The 24,446-nt window shown below is 38.0% G+C and overlaps 1 protein-coding gene and 1 long non-coding RNA gene across 5 annotated transcripts in view; one reads left to right on the top strand and one right to left on the bottom strand.

Moving 5' to 3' along the window:
* NEK11 (NIMA related kinase 11) overlaps positions 1–24,446 on the bottom strand; it is a 314,403-nt gene that overhangs the window by 26,444 nt on the left and 263,513 nt on the right. The gene's annotated exons all lie outside the window — the stretch shown is intronic.
* Positions 6,056–11,605, top strand: LOC108290373. The gene is made up of 2 exons (XR_001819546.2): positions 6,056–6,109; positions 8,909–11,605. It is a non-coding gene; the product is annotated as an uncharacterized LOC108290373 (long non-coding RNA).

Genomic DNA, 24,446 nt, shown 5'->3' with positions numbered 1-24,446 from the left:
AAATAATCATGAAAACCTAGTTTACTAGAAAGCCTTAAGAGAACACAAGCACAGAACCCTGAAAATGATTTTATGAAATATAAGAAATCTCTGCACATCAAATATGTACGAGTCACTGCAGGAATAGAATGGTACAATGTATTTTACCTTTAATATTGTTATTTCAACAATTATTTGATGCTAGCAAGCATGGGGAATCTTCATTAATGTTACATTTTACAGATAGAGGTTTAAAATTCCCCATATGTAATGTTTCAGTTGGCTGTCTCTGAATCAGGTGGGCAAAGACAGAACAGCTCTCTCTGCAGAGGCAGGCAGGTGCACTGGTAGACGCTCCCATAGTATTCAGCCTGCCCAGATGAGGCATGTGCCTTGAAGGCCTCTGTCAGTGGCACTTCCCTCCTGCTCAGTTCACCCTGGGCAGGATCCTGAGTGCAGTTGTTGGTTTAATATAATGTCAAAGCTAACCATTTCTAAAAGGATTATTTTAATTGTGACTTAAATACTTACCATCATTCATAATCACAGTGAATATAGATGGACTAGACTCACTGACTAAAAAAAAATCCAGCTAGATATTGTTACAAGAAATACACCTAAAACATGAGAGCACTGAAAGACTGAAAGTAAAATAATTTTTCACAAAGTTACCAAGCAAATAATAACCAGAAGAAATTTGGGGTAGCCATAGTAATATGATAAAAATATATCTTAAGTTAAAAAAGCATTATTAGAAATAAAGTCATTACATAATCATTCAATTCACAAAGAAGAAAATAATTCTAAATGAGCATGCATCTAATAAAATAGAATCAAAATACAGAAAGCACTACAAAGAAACTGTCAGATACATGTTCACAATGTTGGATTTTAATATAACTTGCTCAGTTATTGATAACTGAAACATTCAAAATATTAGTAATGATAGAAAATATCTTAATAACATACTTAATAAGCTGAACTTAGTAAATACACAGAGAGCTCTCCCCTCCCTGACAACTGGGGAAAAGGCATTCTTCCCAGGCTCTCATGTAACATTTGCGAAAACTGTCTGTGTGCCAGACAATTTAAGCCTCAACGAATGCTGAATAATTGGTTTCATATAAACTCTAGTGTCTGACCACAATAAAATTATTAGAAATCTGTAACAAAAATAAAGATTAAACATTTACATGTGAGTAAATTTTAAAATAATACATTCTAAATAAATTATGGATCAAAAACAAAATCAGTAATGGCAAAAACAAAGTCATTTTAGGCTGACAGCAAAGTGATAGGTGCTCCAGCCTTGGAATGTTACAGTGTAAATTTATTCTAATATTTGGAAAACATGCTATAACGGTTCTGCAATGATGCATTTGAATTTTTAGGATTCATAAATAGAACATTCTATTTAAGAGAGCTCTCTTGCTGTTATCTAAGACGTGAGAAGGGAGGGCAGTGTTCTCTGTGCTGTTCAAATTAAAAGAGTTCTTACATTCCTTTTTTCAAAGAGACGGAAGTGGGATGGCAGGAACTATTCCTTTAGTTATTGGGTATCTCAAATGAAAATAACTTATATTTTCAGTTTTTTACATCTGTTTCTTTCTATGCTGCCTTTCCTTTCTAAATTTTATCATTTTGTTCAAAAATCAAAAGGCTTTTAAGTTTTTTAGGGATCCTCAAACACCATTTTAGTCCAAATGCTTCATTTACAGGTTGTTTTGCCCAAGACTGAATTGGCAGCTGGGGACAAATAGGACTAGAGTCCAGGTTTCAGGACTCTCAGGACAGTGTTTTTTGGGCTGGATTATGGTCTCTGGACATAGGAGTCCTAAAGGAAGGTTTCCTAAGGTTCCAGAATTTGAACTGCTTGGAGGCAAATCCCGAATATATGTTTGGCTGACTCCCCTGCTGATGAAAAACTATTAAACACCGAGGAAGCTCTTCCTTTCTCCCCTGCCCACTTCCCCCAAACTCAATCTCGAATCCTCCAAATTCCTTTACTTACAACTCTTGCTGTGCTTACCTTTCATTTATTTAAAAAATACATTTTATCACATCTACTTATTTGCCCATCAATTATAGACTATCTCTATCTCAAAGGGGCTCTAAAGAATAGAGCCATATCTGCTTAGTTTTATAAGGATAATACAGAAAATGTCCTCACATGGAAGACAGTGTGGCATCCTCAAGGATCTAGACATAGGAATACTATTTGACCCAGCAATCCCATTACTGGGCATATACCCAAAGGATTATAAATCATTCTATTATAAAGACACATGCACACGTATATCCATTGTGGCACTGTTTACAATGGCATAGACTTGGAACCAACCCAAATGCCCATCAATGATAGACTGGATAAAGAAAATGTGGCACATATACACCATGGAATACTATGTGGCCATAAAAAAGGATGAGTTCATGCCCTTTGTAGGGACATGAATGAATCTGGAAACCATCATTCTCAGCAAACTAACCCAGGAACAGAAAACCAAACACCACATGTTCTCACTCATAAGTAGGTGTTGAACAGTGAGAATACATGGATACAGGGAGGGGAGCATCACACACGGAAGCCTGTCGGGGTGGGAGGCTAGGGGAGGGATAGCATTAGGAGAAATGCTGTAAATGACAGGGCGTTGGATGCAGCAAACCACCATGGCACATGTATACCTGTGTAACAGGCCCACAAGTTCTGCACATGTACCCCAGAACTTAAAATATAATTTAAAAAAAGAAAATGTCCTTACATTTTAAATATTTTAATTTTGAGTCAATCCCATACTTAGAGAAAAATTATAGGAGTAGTATAAAGAACTCTTTTGTCCCCTAGTCTTTGAGAATAAGTTGCTACTCCGGTGTCCCCCACTTATACTTCATACATTTGTACTTCATACATTGCATGAAATGTACAAAATGTACATTTTGTACTTCAGATATGTACTTTATTCATACAAATGTATTTCATACATTTTCTACAAATAAAAACACTCCTACATAACCACAGAACTGCCACAAAAATCAGGAAATTAACATTGATATATCTGATTCTGTTATCTTGTATATGGAAACATTCAGATTTCCCTCAATTGTCTAATAACACTGCCTTATAACAAAGCATTCAAAATAATTATGAGTTCATTTACTTGTCATGTCTCTTTAGTTTCCTTCAATGATTCGGATGCTAGAATGTCCCTCAATTTGCATTGCTCATGCCTTTGGGATTTACCAGCTCTTACCCTTTGGTTATCCATCCTTTTATGTATTAGCCTAAATGATGACACTTCAGGAGTGCCTTTCATTATCCTGGGGTGTTATTAGGGAGCTCCACCTACACCAGTTCAAGACGGCCTTTACTTCTCTTGGGTAAAAGCAAAGCCCTGATGGTAATAGGAGAAGGATCTTGCCACTTCCAGGTACCTACTAGTGATTTTTCCATGCAATCTGTTTCTGTTGTTCCTGTTGTACTGTAAGAAAGGACTCCTCTTAGGGAAGGGAAGCAGCTTGTGAAGTGAGTTTCCAGAAGCTCAGGATACAATGACTTGTCCCAAAGATTTCCCTGCACCCCCATCACACTTGGTAAATCCCACCACTAAAGGGTACATTCATACAGCTGAAGAAATCACTTCTCAAAGCAGCTGTTAGTTTCTCAGCATAAAGTTCAGGGGCTGCAAAGCTGAGCACAGTGAAAAGACTGAAGCCCCATGAGATACTCTAAGTGCTGGCTGGGATTCTGCTACAAACTTTCTGCGTGGCACTGGGTGAGTGACTTTCACTTTTCAGAGCCTCAGTTACTTCATCTGCCACACAGACTAAATGATTTCTAAGGATTCCTTCAGCTCTAAATGTTCAGATTCAGTTGTAAGTGAAAGCTCAGAAAAACATCTGCTTATAGGTAATCAATAATTATTTGTTGAAAAAATGGTAAAAATGACTCAAAAGCCAGAAGAAAATATTTTGTAAGTCATGAATTTCACTCTTTTTAAAAATAATATCTGAGTAAGAAAATTATTTTTAAGAGCTTTCAGTCATGAGTAGTTCTTGCTCAGAGAAAGAAGGGGAGAATAGAAGAAGACTTTTTAAAGAGTCTAGTAAGTACCAGGAATGTTTAGTTTTTATTTCATCTTTATGGAATTCCCTCTTATTTTTATATATTTTTTAAATTGATAAAAAATATCTATATAACAAAAGTTCTTCTTTCAAGTGTATAGCTCTATGTGTTTTGACAAACTCATTCAGTCACCTAATCCACACCTCAATTGAGACACAAACAATTCCATCACACTCCAAAATTCCCTCATATCCTTTTGTAAGTAAATCCTCCCTCTACCCCTTGGTGATGACTAACTTGTTTTTGTTCCTTCAGTTTTGCCTTTTCCAGAATGTCGTATGAATGGAATCCTTCAGAATATAGCTTTTAAGAACTGGTGCCTTTCACTAACATAGCATCTTTGAGAGTCATCTAAACTGTTGTGTGTATTATAATTTGTTGTTTTAATTGCTGATCAGTGTTTCACTGTATGGATGTGCTGCAGTTGGTTTATCCATTCACAGCTGACCATTATTTGGGTTGTTCCCAATTTTTGAAGATTGTGAATAAAGTTGCTGTATGTATTCATATGTAGGTTTTTGTGTGGACATATATTTTCATTTCACTTGGATAAATACCTAGGAGTAGAATTTCTGGATTGTATGGCAAGTGTATATTTAACTTGATAAGACACTGCTTATTGCTTCTCAGCCTTTTGGCTAAGATCAAGTGTGAAGAAACTGCTCAACTGTTTTCCAAAGTGGCTGTTCCATTTTACATTTCCACTAGCAGTGTATGACAGTTCTACTAGCTTCATATCCTGGCCAGAACTTGGTATTAAAACAAACAAACAAACAAACAAAAAAAACAAGGCTGGGTGCAGTGGCTCCCACTTGTAATCCCGGCACTTTGGGAGGCCAGGGCAGGTGGATCACGAGGTCAGGAGATCGAGACCATCCTGGCTAACATGGTGAAACCCCGTCTCTACTAAAAATAAAAAAATTAGCCAGGCATGGCAGCATGCGCCTGTAGTCTCAGCTACTTGGGAGGCTGAGGCAGGAGAACTGCTTGAACCCCGGAGGCAGAGGCTGCAGTGAGCCGAGATTGCACCACTGCACTCCAGCCTGGGCCACAGAGCAACACACACACACACACACACACACACACATACACACACACACACACACACACACACACACACACACACACACACACACACACACAAATTTATGGCAAGCACTTGATATCTATTTTATGTGTTACATACACAATCATATGAGGTATGCAATATAATTCCTGTTTTACAGTTGAGGAAACTGAGGGACAGATGTTAAGTGTGCTAATGGCACTACATGGGGGGTTAGAGGGTGGTCTAGTCACTCAGCTCTCCAGGCCAGTCACTGTTTTCCTTTATAAATGAAGATATTAACTTCTGGAACAATCTCTAAGCTGATTTTTAATATCTATGATTTCTCAACAACCTGGAGACATTGCTAATGGTTTAATGTATACACAGAAGGTCATTATCATCTAATATTCATTACCCAAGCCCCCAAATTTACAAGGATTTTTAGGGCATCAGAACTTAAAAATATTTACTGATAAATGGTTGTGTATAAAATTAGTCCACCCTCTTTGCTGAATGCTAGTTTCTATCTCTGTCCATTACACTAAGAGTTCTGTTACTGGTGAGCTGTGACAAGGCAAACACAAAGTGAAAATGCAAAGTAAACTGACTTCATTAAAATGTCATTGCAAAACTTGTAGATGCAGGGTTTCACATAGTGCGTGCTGTGATTTGAATGTGTCCCCCAATGTTCATGTGTTGGAAACTTAATCCCCATTGCAGCAGTGTTAAGAGGTGGGAACTTTAAGAAGCAATTTGGTCTTGAGGGCTCTGCCTCACGTGTGGATTAATGCTATTATTGTGGGAGTGGGTTAGTTATTGGAAGAATGGGTTCCTGATAAAAGGATGATTTTGCCCCGTCTCCCTCTCTCTTGCTCTTCTGCCTTCTGCCATGGGATGATGCAGCAAGATGGCCCTTACCAGATGATGGCAACTTAATATTTGAATTCCCAGCCTCCAGAACTGTGAGAAACAAATATCTTTTCTTTATAAATTACTCAGACTGCAGGGTTCTGTTATAGCAACACAAAATGGACTAAGTAATGAAAATCATATTGGAAACTTGTGCTGTCATTGATAAGAAAGGGCCTGAGCATTAGGTCAAGTAACTACTAAAAAACTGAAAAATCAGTAACAGTGGCAACAGACTCTTCAAATAGGGTGATTTAAATTTTAGGAAATTGGAAGAAGACTTTGAGAAAATCAACAAAGTCCTCTAATATATTCCCCAAAATGATCTTCTCTGATTTTACTATGCTTGCTCCTCCATATCTCCCTGATCCCTAGACTTCTTCTGTCCTCTATCCACATTCTTTCCTAAGGTGGGTCATCTAGTTTCATGGCTTTAAATCCTCCGTTAAATTATCACACTTATCACTTCCCTCCTAAACTCCAGACTCATGTATTCAGCTAACTACTTGACACTTCTTTGTGGCTGTCTAGTAGGTAATAATCTTATAATTATTATGTCCAGTCAAATTCCTATTCTTCCCTCTAATTCTTCCCTCTAAAATATCTTAACACTACTCAGTCTTCCCCATTTCTGTTCATGTCAGTTCCTATTCAGGTCAAAACCCTCTGAGTTATTTTTGATGCCTCTCTTTCTCTCACATTCTAGTAGTCTAGTGTCTTTCATAATCAGATCAATTAGTAAGACCTATCAGCTCCATTTTTAAAATGTAAGCAGGATCCCAACACTTCCCACCATTTTCACTACTACTCTGTCACCCACCTGATTGTTTCAGTCACCTCTCAATAAGTTTCCTGCTTCTACCCTCACTACCCTACACTCTGTGGGCTCAGCAGCCATCATGCCATCTTCTCAGAGAGAGATATTCTGACCACCCTCTTTAAACTGTAGTCTTTACCAATATTCTGTACTACTTATTCACCATCTCTGCTTTTGTATTTTCTTCTTAGTACTTGCTACTTTCCAGCATGATCTGCTTTTCCCTAATATTTTATGATTTATCAGTCACCTATTACAATATAAGGTCCATAAGAACAGGAAATATTTTCTTTTTCTTTTTTAAATTGATTCAACTGCCTAGAACAGCGCTTGGTGCATAGTAAGTACTCAATAAATATTTGTTGGATGAATGAGTACATATCTTGTAAGTCAAATAGGAAGGAATATGGTGATATCATACAATTTTATTAAAATATATATGCATCCCATAGTATTCTAAGAATTAGCCCATAGTAAAATTATAACCTAATTTTATAAGCCCTGAGATCACTTTTATGGTTTATAGCTGCTGTTTTTCAAGATAAAACTTCAAATAAGTATGGTTTTCAGTATTTCTGATGATATTTTCATCCTCATTTCAAATGAATTGGCTTTATGGGGCCTGCACAATCATCTCTGGATAAAAATGACCTCTTATATTTCTGGGTGATTAGAAAAAAGCCTTATTTTCTAAAAAGGAATTCTATGTAGAAGGGACAGTGTTTCTGCTTGTCTTCTTTCACACTTTGCATACCCAGGCCATCTGGAATGAAACTGAAGTCTGCCCAGAGCAGCTGGAAGCCCCAGCCGCCCTGCTGCCCATGGAGGCCTCTGAGAAGGCTGACTCCAGAGGCCCTCAGCTCCTTGGAGGAGGTAAACGCCAACACAGTGTTGTTCAGCAGATGCCACCGTCTGCCATGTAAGTTAAATAAGGCAGACAGCAGCAGCTGAGGAGATTTTAGCCTCCTGTTCTAAACAATATTTTATCTTAACAGCAGAAAATGTTTAATGTGTTCCCCCCTCCTCCTAGAAAAACAAGCAATTTGTCTTCAGGAAGAGAGAGAAAAAACACTTTCCACCAGTTCTGATGGGTCATCAAGTTTAAAAGCTCTCTTACCCCTAACCCTTTAGAGAAAATAACAGAAAGTATTTTTCCCTTTCTCTGGAGCTTATTTGCTTTGCAAATTGTTTGCCTAGAAGTGCTACAATAATGGCTATATATATATTTTTGTTTCTAGATTCATTAATGATGTGAGAAGTGTAAAACTCAAAGCAGAAGCCTTTTGTTTGTTTTCAGGATTGCTTCCCCACTAGGCTTGGAGACCCCTGAAGGCAGAGGACCTGTTTGAGCTATCTTTGGACTCTTCACAGTCCTGGCACAAAGTAGCACCTAAGTCATTCATTCAGCAAACATTTTTAAACAATATTCCTGTCATGACACATTCAACAAATTCTTTTAATTTATTTATATTATTTTTAGAGACAGGGGCTTGCTCTGTCACCCTGGCTGGAGTGCAGTGGCGCGATCATAGCTCTCTGCAACCTCGTACTCCCAGGCTTAAGTGATCCTCCCACCTCAGCCTGAAGAATAGCTGGGACTATAGGAATGCACCATCATAACCCCGCTAATTCTTAAAAAAATATTTTTGTAGAGATGGTGTCTTGCTATGTTTCCTAGGCTGGTCTCAAACTCCTAGCCTCAAGCATTCCTCTCATGTTGGTCCCCCAAAGCACTAGGATTATAGGTATGGGGCACCATTACTGGCTATAAGCAAATTTTTAATGAGCACTTAGTATGTGCCACATGCTGCAGATGTAGCCACAAGCCTCTGACCTCACAGAACTCATGCTAAACAAGTAAACAAGGTAATTTAAGATTTTTTTTCAGTGCTACAAAATAAAAACAGGGAAATAGGAGAGAGAGTAGAGAACAGGACTGTTGAGAAGAAAGTCTGGAATCCCCAACAAGGTGGGTGGCAGAAAAGATATTTCTAAGGGATTTGGCACAGAACCCCACTGTTTGTTTTACCACCAGGCCCTGGAATTTGAACCACCATCTTCTGGACTGACTCAAATGCAGAGGAAGCCAGGCCTGCCACTAACGTTTCTAAGAGCAGCAAGAGTATAAATGGAGATCCACGTATGTATAAATAATTAGAGTGTGAATCAAGCTAACAAACTGTTTAATAAAATACGATCTACTCTCTAGCTTGACAAATCAACTTTTAAAACACCTGGAAGAACAAGTTTGCACTCAGGATTCTCAGACTCCTCCAAGTTCTGCACTGGGATGTGGAAGAGCTGTGCAAGCCAGCCCTTGGGTCCCTGATCCCGCCTCCTGGCCTGTGCCTGTCTATTCTCAGCCTGGCTCCAGCTCCCATTGAGAGGAAGTTCATGTACACACATGATACTATAGGCCTCTGTCTAATATTTATCTATACCTTCTGCAAACAGCCACTGTGTGACCACCCTTGGGCTTAGGGGTCCGCAAACCGACAACAGAGAATGGGAACCAAGGCAGAAGCTCACAGACTCTAGAAATGGGCATAGGTCCATGTGGGCAGAGACCTGTGAAATCCTCGGTAAGCAAGGTGTCTTAGTTTGCTTGTGCTGCTTAAACAAAACACTACAGACTAGGTAATTTATAAATATTAGAAATATATTTCTCAGAATTCTGAAGGTTGGGAAGTCCAAGGTCAAGGTATTGGCAAGGTTGGTGGGAGCTGCTTTCTCTGCTTCCAAGATGGTACTTTTTTGCTGTGTCCTCTTGAGGGGAAGAAAGCAGAAGGGCAAAGGGGCCAATTATCTCTCTGAGGCCTCTTTTGTAAAGTTGTTAATCCATTCCTGAGGGCTCTGCCCTCATGACTTAATCACTTTCCCAAAGTCACATCTCTTAATACTACCACAATGAGGATGAAGTTTCAACATGAATTTTCAAGGGGTCACATTCAAGCCATAACACAGGGCATGGCCTAGTAGAGGAAATGCAAGCTCTGGGTATGCAAGTCCCCTTTGCCCCATAAACTTCTTGCTTCATGGGAAGGGATGTGGCTGGAGGGTACCCCTCTACAGCACAGGTCCCAGAGCACCCCTCTTGCCTTGAGTTTAGGGATAGTATAGGTGGTGGTAGTGAGGCTACTTTTGCTCATTAAGAAAAGCCTCTATGATGGGGTGGGGCTGAGAATGACATTTGAATGGAAAGTTGAATGATAAAGAGTTATCCATGCCAAGACCTGGGAGAAGGGCATTCCTAACTGAGAGAAGAGGAAATGCCCAGATGTCATAAGCTCTGTAGGGAAGAAACACCAACAGGAGTGGGTGGAGCCTGATTAAGAGAAGAATGGTAAGAGATGAGGTGAGATGGTCAGGCAGGAGCAGGGACCCTGAAGGTCAGGTAAGGGGGTTTTGACTTTACCATGTGTGCAATGGGAAGCTTCTGAAGAATTGATATGAGTTCTGTTACAGCACAATCACTCTGGGTGCTGTGTGAAATGGATGAATAGCAAGGAGCTGCTGGCAAGGGCAAATCAACAGAAGCACCACTCAAAATGCCTCACTACCCACTACATAAGGATTCTTGCGATTAATTCTTCCCCAAATTTTAGAGCCAAGGAAAATCCAGCTCTCCTACTAAGAGTTGTAGATTAGAGCTTCTGTTTCTAATCCATAAACAAATTCTAAACATGTCTTTTCATGACAATTCCAACTTTGTCATAAAGTCATCTACTGAGAAACCAGTAGGCAGGTTTCTCCTCTTGTCTAGACCACCTGAAAGCACATAGCTGAGTTTGCACTTCTTTGCAGAGGAAACTGCTCATTTATCAATCTGGCATCCAATCACAACTTTATAGCTAACTACCTATATGTTTTCATAAACTTCTCTCACACAGTATAAATTTTAAATAAATCACAATAGCTATTACACATATAAGTAGTAGTAACTCAAGAGACTGGTATCTGACTAGCGGTTATTTCACCAGTGTATACACTGGAAGTTTTGTTTTTTGATGTATGTACATTATAACTGCAGGGCAGGTCGTAAGAAGATTTTAAATTCACATTAGCTTTCCTACCACTAAACTATGGGGACTGAGTGTTTCTAATTTACAAACAAAGATATGCAATGTCTTTTTATGATCATCCTGACTTTATAATAGGATTGCTATAAAATATTTTAAGACATACGAAAAGGCATAAAGTGTAATACAATGAGTACCCATATATCTAACTCCCAGTTTAAGAAATAAAACATTAGCAAATACAGCTGAAGTTCCATGAATTCCCCTCCCAAATCATAATCCCTTCCCACCTGCAGAGGGAACCTCTATTCTAAGCCTGGTGTGTATCACCACCAAGAATTTAAAAAATACTTTTACTATACATACACAAGTATGTATCCCTTAGAAATGAGCAGTAGTACTGTTTTGTAGTATAAGTAGTAGTACTTATACCATTTACACTTTAAGTAAATGGTGTAAGTTTTTTCTTGGTTTTGCTAAAAACTGTTGATGTTTATGTCCTTTGATTCTATAGCTGATTGACTTTCACTGTGAGTCATTCCATCATTATTTCTGTATTCATTCTCCTGCTGAAGTATATTTCAGGTTGTTTCTATTCCTCTCCTGATCCCCCTCCCCCAACACACATGCTTTTATTAATAAATCTGCTGGAACTTTCTTGCATACATCTCCTTGGATGTGTTATATCATAAAATATACAGAGAGAAAATTGAGCTTTTTCAGACACAGGTTCTACATTAAATCATTTTCAGATTGACTTACCATTGCTCATATTCAATCCTTTAGAATGGGTTCAAGATGGATATTTTATAGTAATGAAGCATAATCCAGAGACGGACAGAGTGATTTTTAAGATCAGAACTATAAAATTTTTAAAAAATCCCTGTAAGGTAACAAGGAGCTCACCTAATTGAACGCCTTCATTTTATGGACAAGAAAACCAATGCTCAGAGGGAGAAGAGTTGCCTAGTAGTGAGCACTGGACTACCGGGAGCAGCAGATCCTTCATTGAGCCTCCACTGTGATGGACATGTGTACAAATCATACAAATAAACCCCTTGCTTTCCCTTCTATTCTCTAAGCCTCACTAAACAATGTGTCATGAAACATGGCCCACTTGATGAAGTCATTCCTGAATGAATTACAATTGTGCTTCCTTGATCAATTCAAGCCACATTTTTTTTTTTCATTTCTGAAGAGTCAGTTTCACCTCAGCTTTACTGAAGTAGAAGCAAAAATCAGAAGATAAAACAATTTCTTTATCAAGCATAACTGGAATAACTAGATTTACAAAGGAAAAGTCTTTAAAAATCACAAAGAAAAAAATATAAAGTTGGAAGAATTTCTCAAAGCAAGGATGAGTTCCCATGACTGGGAAACTATTCAGTTTCTTTAAGACTAAATTTTAAAATCTGCATTTTATTTGGTGAGATTCAACAAGGACTTTTTCCTTGACCAAACTTTAAGCATGTTCCTCTTAGGCCTCTTGTTGACTAGGCCTGGTCCTGGCCTGCCGAGCCCCGCTCAGCAAGAATCCCCTCACCCTTGATACCCAACCAAATCCTCTTAGTAATTTCCGATCCGTGACCCCTTCACCATGTCCATTGGCTATAAATCCCCAGCTGTCCCTACTATATCCGGAGTCACGATTAATCTCTCCCCTGCTGCAGTAGTCTTGAATAATGCCTTCCTTGCCTGTTTAATTATGCTTCATGCTTTTTTTCTTCAACAGATTCACCTCCCAATACCAAACTGTCACTGAGTCCCATATCCCAAAATGCCTGTAATTAGGATGACCATGTGTATCTGTTTACTGAGACAGTCCCAATGCATGCCTGACACAGGAGCACAATTACCCATGGCTGCCCAGTCTACTCTCAGAAGTGCCTTGGTTTGCACAATAAATTGTCTTCACACATATGAGGTGTGATATTTACTGGCTTGAGACACTAAGAAGAGGACTTGAAAAATGGTGCTACAGCAATATACACAGAACAAAAGAGCAAATTCATGAAACTAAAACACTCCCTTTTTCATAGTGCCTCCAGAGGCATAGTTACCTTTGATTCATATCACATTCTATCCAAATTAAGTCTTTCACCATAAATAAAAATGGATGATTTTCACGAATTTCTCATTCAAACATATTCATACAATGCCTTTATTATGCCTCTTTTTTGAGAACTGCAGATGGGTTGATTATAGAACACTGACCAGAAATGTGGCATGCATTCCAGAAAGAGAAGTGGGGGAATGTGACAGAGAAGAGATAGAAAGAGACCAGGAAGGCCAATGTGGTATAGGCTTCAGGAAACACAGCTGAGATTGGGAATCGATACCTCATTCTCCAGGAATTGCATTAAAGGCATTAAAGGGCTGAAATGAATTTGCAGAACAATAACTGAGGCTGACACCTGCTCTTGACAGAGGGGATGAATCAAGACTGAGTTGTGCTTTAGCACCTGCTGTGGGGAGAAAGAACAAGAGGGGAACTACTAAAGCTTCTCGCCTAGAAATGCTGAGTTTAATTGCTTTCTGATGCCAAAAGAGAAAATTCCTCATTAAGGTGGGGTTTGCTAAGTGATTTTGAGCAGTGGTTTGTTTGTTTGCTCTCACTATTTTCAGGTATTTGAAAACATTTTCAACAGGCCCTTATTCTGCAGAGCTTTCTTAGGTCTGATGGAATGATGAGACTAACAACTGCACACTCAGTGAATGGGATCTCAGGCATGGGCTTTCAGACATAACATGTGATGCAGGGAGGAGGGGAACAAGTGAGATCAGATCATCTCCAAAGTTTCCTCTAACTGAAAAGTCTAAGATTCTGCCATTCAGTGGACTCTCTACATGGGTTTGCTAATCCCATTTTGCAGACGGAGAGTCAAACAAGGAGAGGTCAAGGACACTGAGCTGGACCAGAGGCCTCTTCATCAATGCTCAATATGTGACCCACAGGGTCAGACTCACAATTTAGAAAAGAGGAGCCAAGGCCGTCACAAGGATGCTCTACTGAAACCTCATCACATGGAAGTATGATGCCACCAGCAGCATTGCATCACATGTGAGCTAGTGAGACATGCAGAATCTCACTCTGCCCCAGACCTCCTAAATCACAATCTGCATTTAACCAGACCCCAAGAGTTCAAGAAACACAGACTCAGATTTGCATTTCTCTGCTGATTAGTGATGTTGAGCAGTGATTACCCTAAAAGTAGCAAGACTCTAGAAAGTAGTTACAACTATAAACTAGCTTTTTAAAAAATATAATTTCAAGTTTTATGTTAGATTCGGGGGATACATGTACAGGTTTGTTACAAGGGGATTTTGTATATTGTGTGATGCTGAGGTTTGGGATATGAATGACCCCATCAACCAGATGTTTACTCTGTTGATAGTTTCTTTTGTTGTGCAGAAGCTTTTTCATTTAATTAGGTTCCACTTGTCAATTTTTGCTTATACGGCAATTGCCTTTGAGAACTTATTCATATATAATTTCCCAAGGCTGATATCCAGAATGGTGTTTCCTAGGTTTTCTTCTAGAATTCTTATAGTTTGAGGTCTTACATTTAAATGTTTAATCCATCTTTAGTTAATTTTTATATATGGTAAAAGGTAGGGATCCTGTTTTATCTTCTGTATATGGCTAGCCAACTATTCTAGCACCTTTATTGAATAGGGAGTCCTTTCCCCGTTGCTTATTTTTTGAAGACTGTGTCAAAGATTAGATGTCTGTAGGTGTGAGGCATATTTCTGGGTACTCTATTCTGTTCCATTGGTCTATGTGTCTGTTTTTGTACCAGTGTCATGCTGTTTTGGTTATTGTAGCCTGATAGTACAGTTTGAAGCTGGGTAATGTGATACCTCTGGCTTAGTTCTTTTTGCTTAGGATTGCTTTGGCTATTTGGGCTCTTTTTTAGTTCCATGTGAATTTTATAATAGTTTTTTCTAATTCTTTGAAAAAATTATGTTGGTCATTTGATAGGAATAGCATTGAATTGTAGATTGCTTTAGGTAGTATTGCCATTTTAACAATATTGATTCTCCCAATTCATGAGTATGGAATGTTTTTCTATTTGTTTGTATCATCTATAATTTCTTAGCAGTGTCTAGTAGTTCTCCTTATAGAGATCTTTCACCTCCTTGGTTAGATATATTCCCAGGTATTTTATTTTTTGTGTGGCTATTGTAAATGGGATTGCCTTATGAACTAGCATGGACAGAGATTTCTGACATTCTTGTAGGATCAGGCCAGCTTTCTAAGCTGGGAGACATTGTTTTCCATACAGCATCCTCTACCAAAGTACTAAGCTTTCTTTTCTACAATATGAATTTAAACCTGGTAAATGTACTATGAAAGAAGCCACCACCCATTTCAGACTACAGCTCTCTTCCCTTTTCTCTCTTTCCCTCCTCTCCCCCATCTCTGGAGGACAGATTTGCATTAATAGTAGTTTTGACTTTTAAGACACTGTTAGTATTAATCAGGCTACTGTTTGATGTCTTAAGAGGAGAACACCAGCCTGGCGTGCAACAGAGATGATGAATCACAGTTTGGTGGTTTGCTGGATCTGCTTGTCCACATTTGCTCCTGACTTCTAATTCTGCATTGGCTAGATTTCTCTTTGCTTAACTAAGCAGGAAACCATTTTCTCTTTAATTTGAGTACTACTATATTGTAATTGTATTTTACTGATGATCTGACTAGAAGGGGACAACCAAGCATAAAGCTATGTTAATCTTTTATTTTCTTTGTGCCTGTGGAAGATATTGCAGAAATTATTTGGTGTAAAACAGTTTTTGATAAGGGCTAACATATGGGCAATCCTGGAGAAGAAACAAAAAGAAATCACAGGCTTTATATTGAGCCATATAGAATTGCCATTTTTACAGGTTAAAAACAACTAAATTATGGGCAATTTCATATATTTCAGACTAATTCAAATATTTTAAATTAGAATTTCTTGACTTAAGAAATATTGAGAAAATAGGGCTATTTGTGGTGGCTGGGTTTATTTTACTTGGAGACTTGTTTTATGAAATTAAAAAAAAAATGTTTTCAGAGGCTAGATAACCATCTTTGTATTCTAAGCTACCGTAAAGAATAGCATGTTAGAAAGTAAAGTTCAGTTATAGATTCAGGATGAACGTATGTGTCCTTGAAGAAGATTTATTTTTTGCAGGTGTGAAAGAAATATATAAATGGTGCTAGACTTTGAAACCTACTTTACTACTCATCAAAACTAGGGAAAGTTTCTTGTCTACTTTTTGTCACAGTCAGGTAAACTCTGATAGGAGTAAGAAGAGAAGATATTTCCCCTACAGACCCACCACCAAGTTAACTCTAGTTGGAATGTGGGGGAGTATTTGAATATTTCAAAGCAAAGTAGTCCCTTTGTGGTTAATTATCACAGTTATTCTGTAAGTATGCTGAGTTTCCATGGCACTCTGGGCATAATTCTAAGACAGCCTGAATCACAGTGTCATTGTGTGTTTCAATGTCTGTTTCTCCCATACTAGCCCAGTATCACACTTTGAGTAGTAAGGTAGGAATCATGCTTATTTGTAATGATGTACCTAGCGCCTTTAAGGGAGCTTAGCACACAGTAGGCATTAGTAACTATTTCTTTCTAATGTAAAAGTTTGTTGAATAAATGATGACTTAATAACAAGTCACATTAGCAAAAATTGAAGTACTATATTAAAAATCTTTGTGGAGTATGGAAATCAATTTGGCAATAAGTTAAGAATCCTGTGAACTAGTAATTATAAAAAAAAAGTCACAACTATGAACTAGTAATTACAAGTTATTTATCTTAGTCTGAAATTTGAAAATAGCATTAAGTAAAAAAATGTTTATGTCAACATTATATATGAGTTATAAAACTGAAAACAACCCAAAGACCCGAGTACAATATTATAGAGAAATTAATTATTTTTTTGGAATATTTAATAACATTGGAAAATGCCCAAGAAAGGTGGGTCAAAAAATGATATTAATGTCTTGCTTACATTAGTTCACTTAGCATTACATCACAAGAATGTCCTAAGTTAGTGAAATTTCTACCAAAATAGTTTTTTGTAATGGCTGTAGAATATACCATTGAATATAAATATTGTAAATCATCAGCTCTTTTATAAATATACACATACACACATTTACACACACATACTAAACAAAGACATATGGATGAGATCATATTATGCCATTGTGCTACATATTCCTTTTCTCTGTTAACAATATACTGTAGAGAGCTCACCACATAAGCATGTGCAGATCTTTCTCACTTCTTTTTAATGCCAGGAGAGTGTGCCTTTGCAGAGATATTTGTTGATTTTCCAAAACAACTCTTATTGATACTTTTAGGCTATTTATAGCTTTTTGTTATTAAAAAATCCTGTCAATACATACCTTTGATATATGTTTTTGTGCATGTATACAAGTATTTATATAGCGCAAATTCTGAAATTTGCTGAATTAAAGAGAATTTTCACTTAAAAAAATTTGAACAGACATTGCCAAATTGCTTTCCAAATTATCATACTAATTAACATTGTCTTCAACTCCCTATGAAAGTAACTCCTTCATTTTAAAATGGAAATAGTGAATGGGATGTATTTGTGGTTGTGTATTTGTTTGGGATTGAAATACAGCTCAATAACTCCAATGATACCACGGCACAACTAAATTAGGTCTCCCTCCCTCCTTCCCTATCTCACTTCCCACCTCATCTTCCTCTTCATCTTCCTTCGATTTTTCTTTCTTTACTTTCCTCTTCCCCTCTTCCTCCTTTCTTTCCCTTATTATACCTTGTTATTTAATCTAATGGGAGAAGTCAGAAGAAAAATTAGACTGAAGGACAGTGAAGAATGTGAAGAAAGCAGGAAATGGGCTTAAGGTGGAAGCAGACTGTTGGGAATACATGGAAATCTGCAGGATGGAGCAAGTCAGACATACTGAGGAAGACAGTATGGATAGAATTTTCTCATCTGGGGAACTTGTTTAAAAATGCAGATTCTGATTGAGTAGGTCTGCAGTAGGGCCTGAGATTCTGCATTTCTTTCTTCCTTCTCTGTTTCTTTCTTTCTTTCTTTTTTTTTTTTTTTTAATAGAGACAGGGGTCTCGCTGTTTCCCAGACTGGTCTTGAACTCCTCCTGGCCCCAAGCAATTCTCCCATCTCAGCCTTCCAAAGTGCTAAGATTACAAGCATGAGCCACCACAGCTGGTCAGATTCTGCATTTCTAATGGGACCCTTAGTGATACTGGTGCCCCTCATCTGGGACCACACTTTGAGGAACAGCAGTTAGTTGCCAGAAATGACAGGCAGGAGTGTTTTTAATCAGTGGTAAGGACTGTGATCATCACTACTTACAGCCAAGGATGTCTCCTGCAAATGTTACAAGGGGATGATAGCAATGAGTGGGAACAGTGTATCACTACTGCTTCACCCATCAGTTGCAACCTGTGCTGACACCAGCACCAGGACCAAACAGTTACTGCATTCATACCAATGCTTAGTTTTTCACTCTGGCAGGAACCCTTATTGAGGAATCTGATCAAGTTTTATTTGTTTCATCTCCAAAGCTCTATCACAGAGTCCGTCAACATTGCCTTGATTCACATAATATCTGGGGCTGCTGACACTGTCCTAGGTTTAAGTGGCAATTGCTTGCCTTATCTTCAGCCCTGAGGGTGCCCACAAACTGCAGCTAGTAGGATGGAAGCTTCACCCCATTATTTTCTATATTGGATGACAAGAACAAAAAGGAAATTATTGTCTAAAAACCCAGCATTAAAGTAGTTTGAGTCCAAGCTTGAAAGCATCTCAACTTCCATATGAAATTAAGCTATTGTTAAGCTCCTCTATAAACTCTCCATGCTCCACTGAAATAGTTTTTGAAGTATTACGTTCCAGCAAAGTGGGGATTGTCCATGTGTGCTTAGGAACCAGGTGCTTTTATAACTCATTCTTCCTGTGTAATAGTTTCTTTACCATCAGTTTTTGCACATCAAGGAAACTATAAATGCTAACTTCAAAAAACTCACAAGCTGAAGTTGACAGTAATATTTTTCCACTTCTCTGATCCAAGCCAGACAGTGTTTGATGCTGGTATGCCTAGGTTTTCCCTCTCTCTGTTTTCATATGAGGACAGGTTGACATAAAAATACTGTTTTTAAAGTATCAACAACAACAACAAAAAAGCATTAACAAAAACAACAAAAAAGCAAAAAACGCATAATCAAAATACAGGCAGGAGCTCAGGCTTGGAGCCTTAAGAAAACTAGTTAATGCATATATTCTTGCTTTCAAAATATAATCCAAAGGACAAGACTCAGAATAGCATAGGTCTTAATAGCTTTGTCACCTAGTGAAGCTGTTAAATGTACCTTCTGTGTCTATCCCTAGGATGATGGCATTTGCATTTGAGAAACAGGTTCAATGTGAGTGAAACTGTGTGTTTCTTTAAAGCTGGGGAGGAGAACAGGCATGCAGGGTTAGCTTTATGAGTGACAGATGCAAATTAAGGACACACAAGAAAAGTTTCTAATATGGCAGTATTTACTTTAGATTTTTCTCTAATTAAGGTTAATTTTTAAATATGGTGATTAGCAATTAGGTTGTTTAACGCTTGATTCATGCTTTTATTTGCAATAAAAAGTTCTATTTAAGTAGAGTATCAGAGAGGCATGTTTCTTTCCTTTTTCAGAAAATTAGGCTGTTTGAATCATATGTTTATAATAACCACAGAACTATTGTCTGTCTACCTGGTGTATGAAACAAAACAAATAGCCTTTTGAGAATTTTCTTTGCAAATACATATATAGAAGTTCATAAAAATATTTATGGCTTTGCACTGGTAACTAAAAAAATAGAAGCATGCCATAAATGATAGACTGGATAAAGAAAATGTGATACATATACACCATGGAATACTATGCAGCCATAAAAAGGAATGAGATCATGTTCTTTGCAGGGACATGAATGGGGTTGTTAGCCATTATTCTCAGCAAACTAACACAGAAAATCAGACACCTAAAGTTCTTACTTATAAATGGGAGCTGAATAATGAGAACACATGGATACAAAGAGTGGAACAACACACACTAGGGCTTGTCAGGGGCTGGTGGGAGGGATCAGGAAAATAGCTAATAGATGCTGGGCCTAATACCTAGGTGATGGGATGATCTGTGCAGCAAACCACCATGGCACATGTTCACCTATGCAACAAACCTGCACATCCTGCACATGGACCCTGGAACTTAAAAGTTGAAGGAAAAAACAGGAGCGTGGCAAGATATAGAAACAACCTGGTTTACTGATGGATGAATACACACACACACACACACACACACACACACACACACACACTGAATATTATTCAACTTTAAAAAGAGGAGATCATGCCACTTGTGACAGCATGGATGAACTTAGGGGACATTGTGCTAAGTGAAATAATCCAGAAACAGAAAGAAAAATACTGCCTGATCTCACTTATATTTTGAATCTAAAAAAAGAAAACAGATGGCATACAGCACATAGAAACAAAATAGAATGATGGCTGTGGGGGGAAGGGATTAAATGGGAAGATGTAAGTCAAAGCACACATAGTTGCAGTTAGGTAGAATGAATAGTCTAAAGATGTAATATACAACATCAGGACTATAGTCAGAAATATTGTATTGTATACTTGTAATTTGCCAAGATAGCATATTTTAGGTACTTTTATTTACACACACACAAAGAAACCATATGAGATGATGGATATGTTAATTTGCTTGACTACGGTAATTGCTTCACTATGTATGTGTATATCAAAGTACATATATCAAAACATCATGTTGTGTATCTTAAATATGTACAATAAAAAAGTAGAATAAAAAATAAAATATGCTCTTTAGCAATTTCCATGCTTTAAAATAATTTATAAGTTATTGGTTTGTTGCTTTCTAAAATATTTAACTTAAAGGTTGTTTTCCTGCTGTATTTGGCCTTGAATAAGAGAAAATAAATAAAATACTTTTTAACAACATGAGTGTGGGAACTTAGAAAGGCTTGTCCCAGGACAATTGAAGTCAAGGCTCTTTTCCACCTAGTACGCTGAAGGAACTGCTCAACTTTCATGGTGAAGTAAGAAACACATAAGCAAGATATGCTCCAAGAATGTATTTGGTTTGTGGTGGGCAGGCAAGTTGTGCCAGTTTTTTAGCTATTATCTCACCTCCAAGCCCACTCTTCTGTATTCTGCCTTGTGATGTTGAGCCCAAGGCTCTGCCAACCCTATTTTAGCTTTCCAGCTTCTTCTTACTAGGTAGGCTCTGCCAATAGGAGGTGCTAAAGAGAGACTAGAAAGCTGGAAGAGAAAAAGACAATCTGCATACAGTTTCTGTGAATGTCATGGTGAATGATGGACAAGTTGAGATGGCTGGGTAGGATTCCTTTTCAAGACATAACATTCTTAAGCATAGAGGATTTTCTCACAAGACTTGTGTCATTTGATATTAAATCAGCTGCACGTGGAACAGCCTAGTCCTTGTGCGGAACATCAGAAGTGCGCACAAGATAAGCCAGTATTCTTGATGGTGGTTCCACGAGTTCCCACCTCCAGCTCCTGCTGCTGATGCTCTAACAGCACAAAAGATAAATAGAATGTGAGGTGGTGTGACATTGTGGTTACAGTATTCTACAACTTCCTTTAATGCAACACACACACACACACACACACACACACACACACATACATACACACACGGAGAAACTGGAAGAAAGCAATGAGAGAGATTTCTGGAGAAGAATCTGGAGATTATCAACCAGAATCCTGGGTGTAGTTAAACGAAGAAAATTAGATGTCATTACAAGAATAAATGCCAGCATTGTTGAGTTGGCAGCTGACACTTATTTCCCAATATATTGGACTGAAAAGTGAATATACCTTAACTTGAAAACCTTTTAAATGAGTTTTTTAAATTGCCAATCCATTTATTGTTAAGAAAAAGCACAATGTTGAAATGATACTTGGTTCATATGCAAACCCAGAAGACAAAAGTGTTACCCCTACTTTGCACTAAAATGCTACTGTTGTAAAAGCAGTGTTGTAAAAGTCCCTTTCTTGAAAAATCCTAAGAGTCTTTGGTTTGCGCTGGTTTAAAATAGCAAAATTGTGCATGGCGACATGTGCTTCTGTGTCTACAACATGCTGAGGACTGTGAAAACTTCCTATGTCTTACTTTTCAGAAGAAGATATATGTGTGGCCAAACAAGCATATGAAAAAAAAAAAAAACTCAGTATCATGGGTCATGAGAGAAATGCAAATCAAAATCATCATGAGATAGCATCTCACACCAGTCAGAATGGCTATGATTATAAAGTCGAAAAATAACAGATCCTGGCGAGGTTGCAGGGAAAAGAGAACATTTACACACTGTTGGTGGGAGTGTAAATTAGTTTAACCATTGTGGAAAGCAGTGTGGAGATTCCTCAAAAAGTGAAAAACAGAACTACCATTCGACTCAGCAATCCAGTAACTGGGTATGTAGCCAAAGGAATAGAAATCATTCTATCATAAAGATACATGCATGTGTATATTCACTGCAGCACTATTTATAATAGCAAAGACATGGAATCAACCTCAATGCCCATCAATGGTAGACTGGATAAAGAAAATGGTATACTAGGCAGCTATAAAAAATGAGATGATGTCCTTTACAGCAACATAGATGGAGCTGGAAGTCATAATCCTTAGTGAACTAACACAGGAACAGAAAACCAAATGTCACATGTTCTCACTTGTATGTGGGAGCTAAATGATGAGCATACATGGACCCAAAGAGGGGAACAACAGACACTGGGGTCTACTAGAAGGTAGAGGGCGGGAGGAGGAAGAGGAGTGGAAAAAATAACTACAATCAGGTAGTAGGCTTAGTACCTGGGTGATGAAATAATCTATACAACAGCCCCCTGACACGAGTTTACCTATATAACAAACCTGCACATGTACCCCTGAACTAAGAGTTTTTTTAAAAAAACTTCGATCTTGTCTACTTGCCTGACCTCTAATTTTCGGCATTCCTATTTGAACTATTCTGAAACAGGCACTCAGTGTCTTAGGAGTTCTGAGACTTGGCTGAATCACCCTTGGCCCTATTCTAGATTAGAAGGCATCAACTTGAGTTTGTGCTATTGGTTACAGGTGTAGAAGCTACAGTTATGAGGCTGAGTTGACTGACCATACAATAAATATTAAGTGTCTTCTAAAGAAACAGATTCAGACTATGAACAGATTCCTCAGAGGATGGAGCCCTGGAGCCTACACTCACCCTGAGACGTACACTATATGTAAATTGCTTGGACTAGTTCTCAGGAAATTTGGATTCTAGGTCTTCTCTATACAAAGGTGGAAGCTTAGAAGACACTTGTTTCATCTGTAAAACGGGCTCATGTCTACAATAATTATCCCACCCTCCTTCCCCCACCATTGCCCCAAGGTCAGTGGGCTAGAAAGATGTGACAATGTCTCTAAGGCACGAGAACTGTTACAATTTCCACAGTGTGGGCACTGTCTATTCCCAATCAGCTGGTTTTGATCGGCATCTTGGATATATTCCCGTATTTCTTTCTCTCCTACCCATGGCTTAGGAAGAAGGTCTATGATGCTCATGCTGTGGAGCTAGAAGCAATAACTAGGCTGCATATTTACAGACATTCCATCAAGGGTATTGACAACAGCGGCTTAAAAAATGAAACATCTTCATTTTAGAGCACAGTGTGGGTGATGCAAACTGCCTAAGATGCTGCATTAATGTTGCTGTGTGACTCCTGTCTTTTCCTGCATTTGTCATTCTTCTGTGCAAATATACACTGTATTTTTTTTCTGCAGATGTTTTAGAAGCACAAGAAAAACATCTCTCTGCCGCTGACACTCAAAAGGTGTGAATCTTTTCCAGCACCTCTGACATTGCTTTTCACTTTAAAATTGGAAAGTATATTTATCATGTACAAAGTAAAAGAAACAAAAAAGAAAAATTGAGATGCAAGAGAGTTTTTAAAATGAAATCTTCAGAAGATAATAGCTAAGTCATTCATCAGTGAAGCTGTCTACAAAATCTCTCCCATCTAATCCTGAAAATTAGTCTTTGAGGTCTATGAGGTATCTCCTATAATCACTTCATATTAATCATCACATTAAAACCCAGCTCCTCACTGGAGCCTTGCATCTTATCCAGAGACAACAAAACTATGGGCACTTGAAAACTTCCCCTAGAACCCATTTTTCTTAAGTTTAATCACAGTCCATTTCGGATGACCAAAGATCTGAATTATCATAAATTAGCGAGCAAACTTTTAGAGACTCAAGGGGACAATAGAGAATAAAATCCACTTTGTATGACCTCATATTTCATTCATTCATCTATTCACTCATCCAACAGCTATTTGTTAAGCACTGAACTTTGTGCTGGGGAATTGGCAATGAACCAATGAATCCTGTCTAAATCATTTATCTTTTTTTCTATGGACAAAATGCAATGAGGAAATCATGTAATCATATCTACTTTAAA

The sequence above is a fragment of the Cebus imitator genome, unplaced genomic scaffold (assembly GCF_001604975.1).
Source record: "Cebus imitator isolate Cc_AM_T3 unplaced genomic scaffold, Cebus_imitator-1.0 Scaffold432, whole genome shotgun sequence".
NCBI classification, from domain to species: domain Eukaryota; kingdom Metazoa; phylum Chordata; class Mammalia; order Primates; family Cebidae; genus Cebus; species Cebus imitator.
This window is presented reverse-complemented; position numbering and strand designations above follow the sequence as displayed.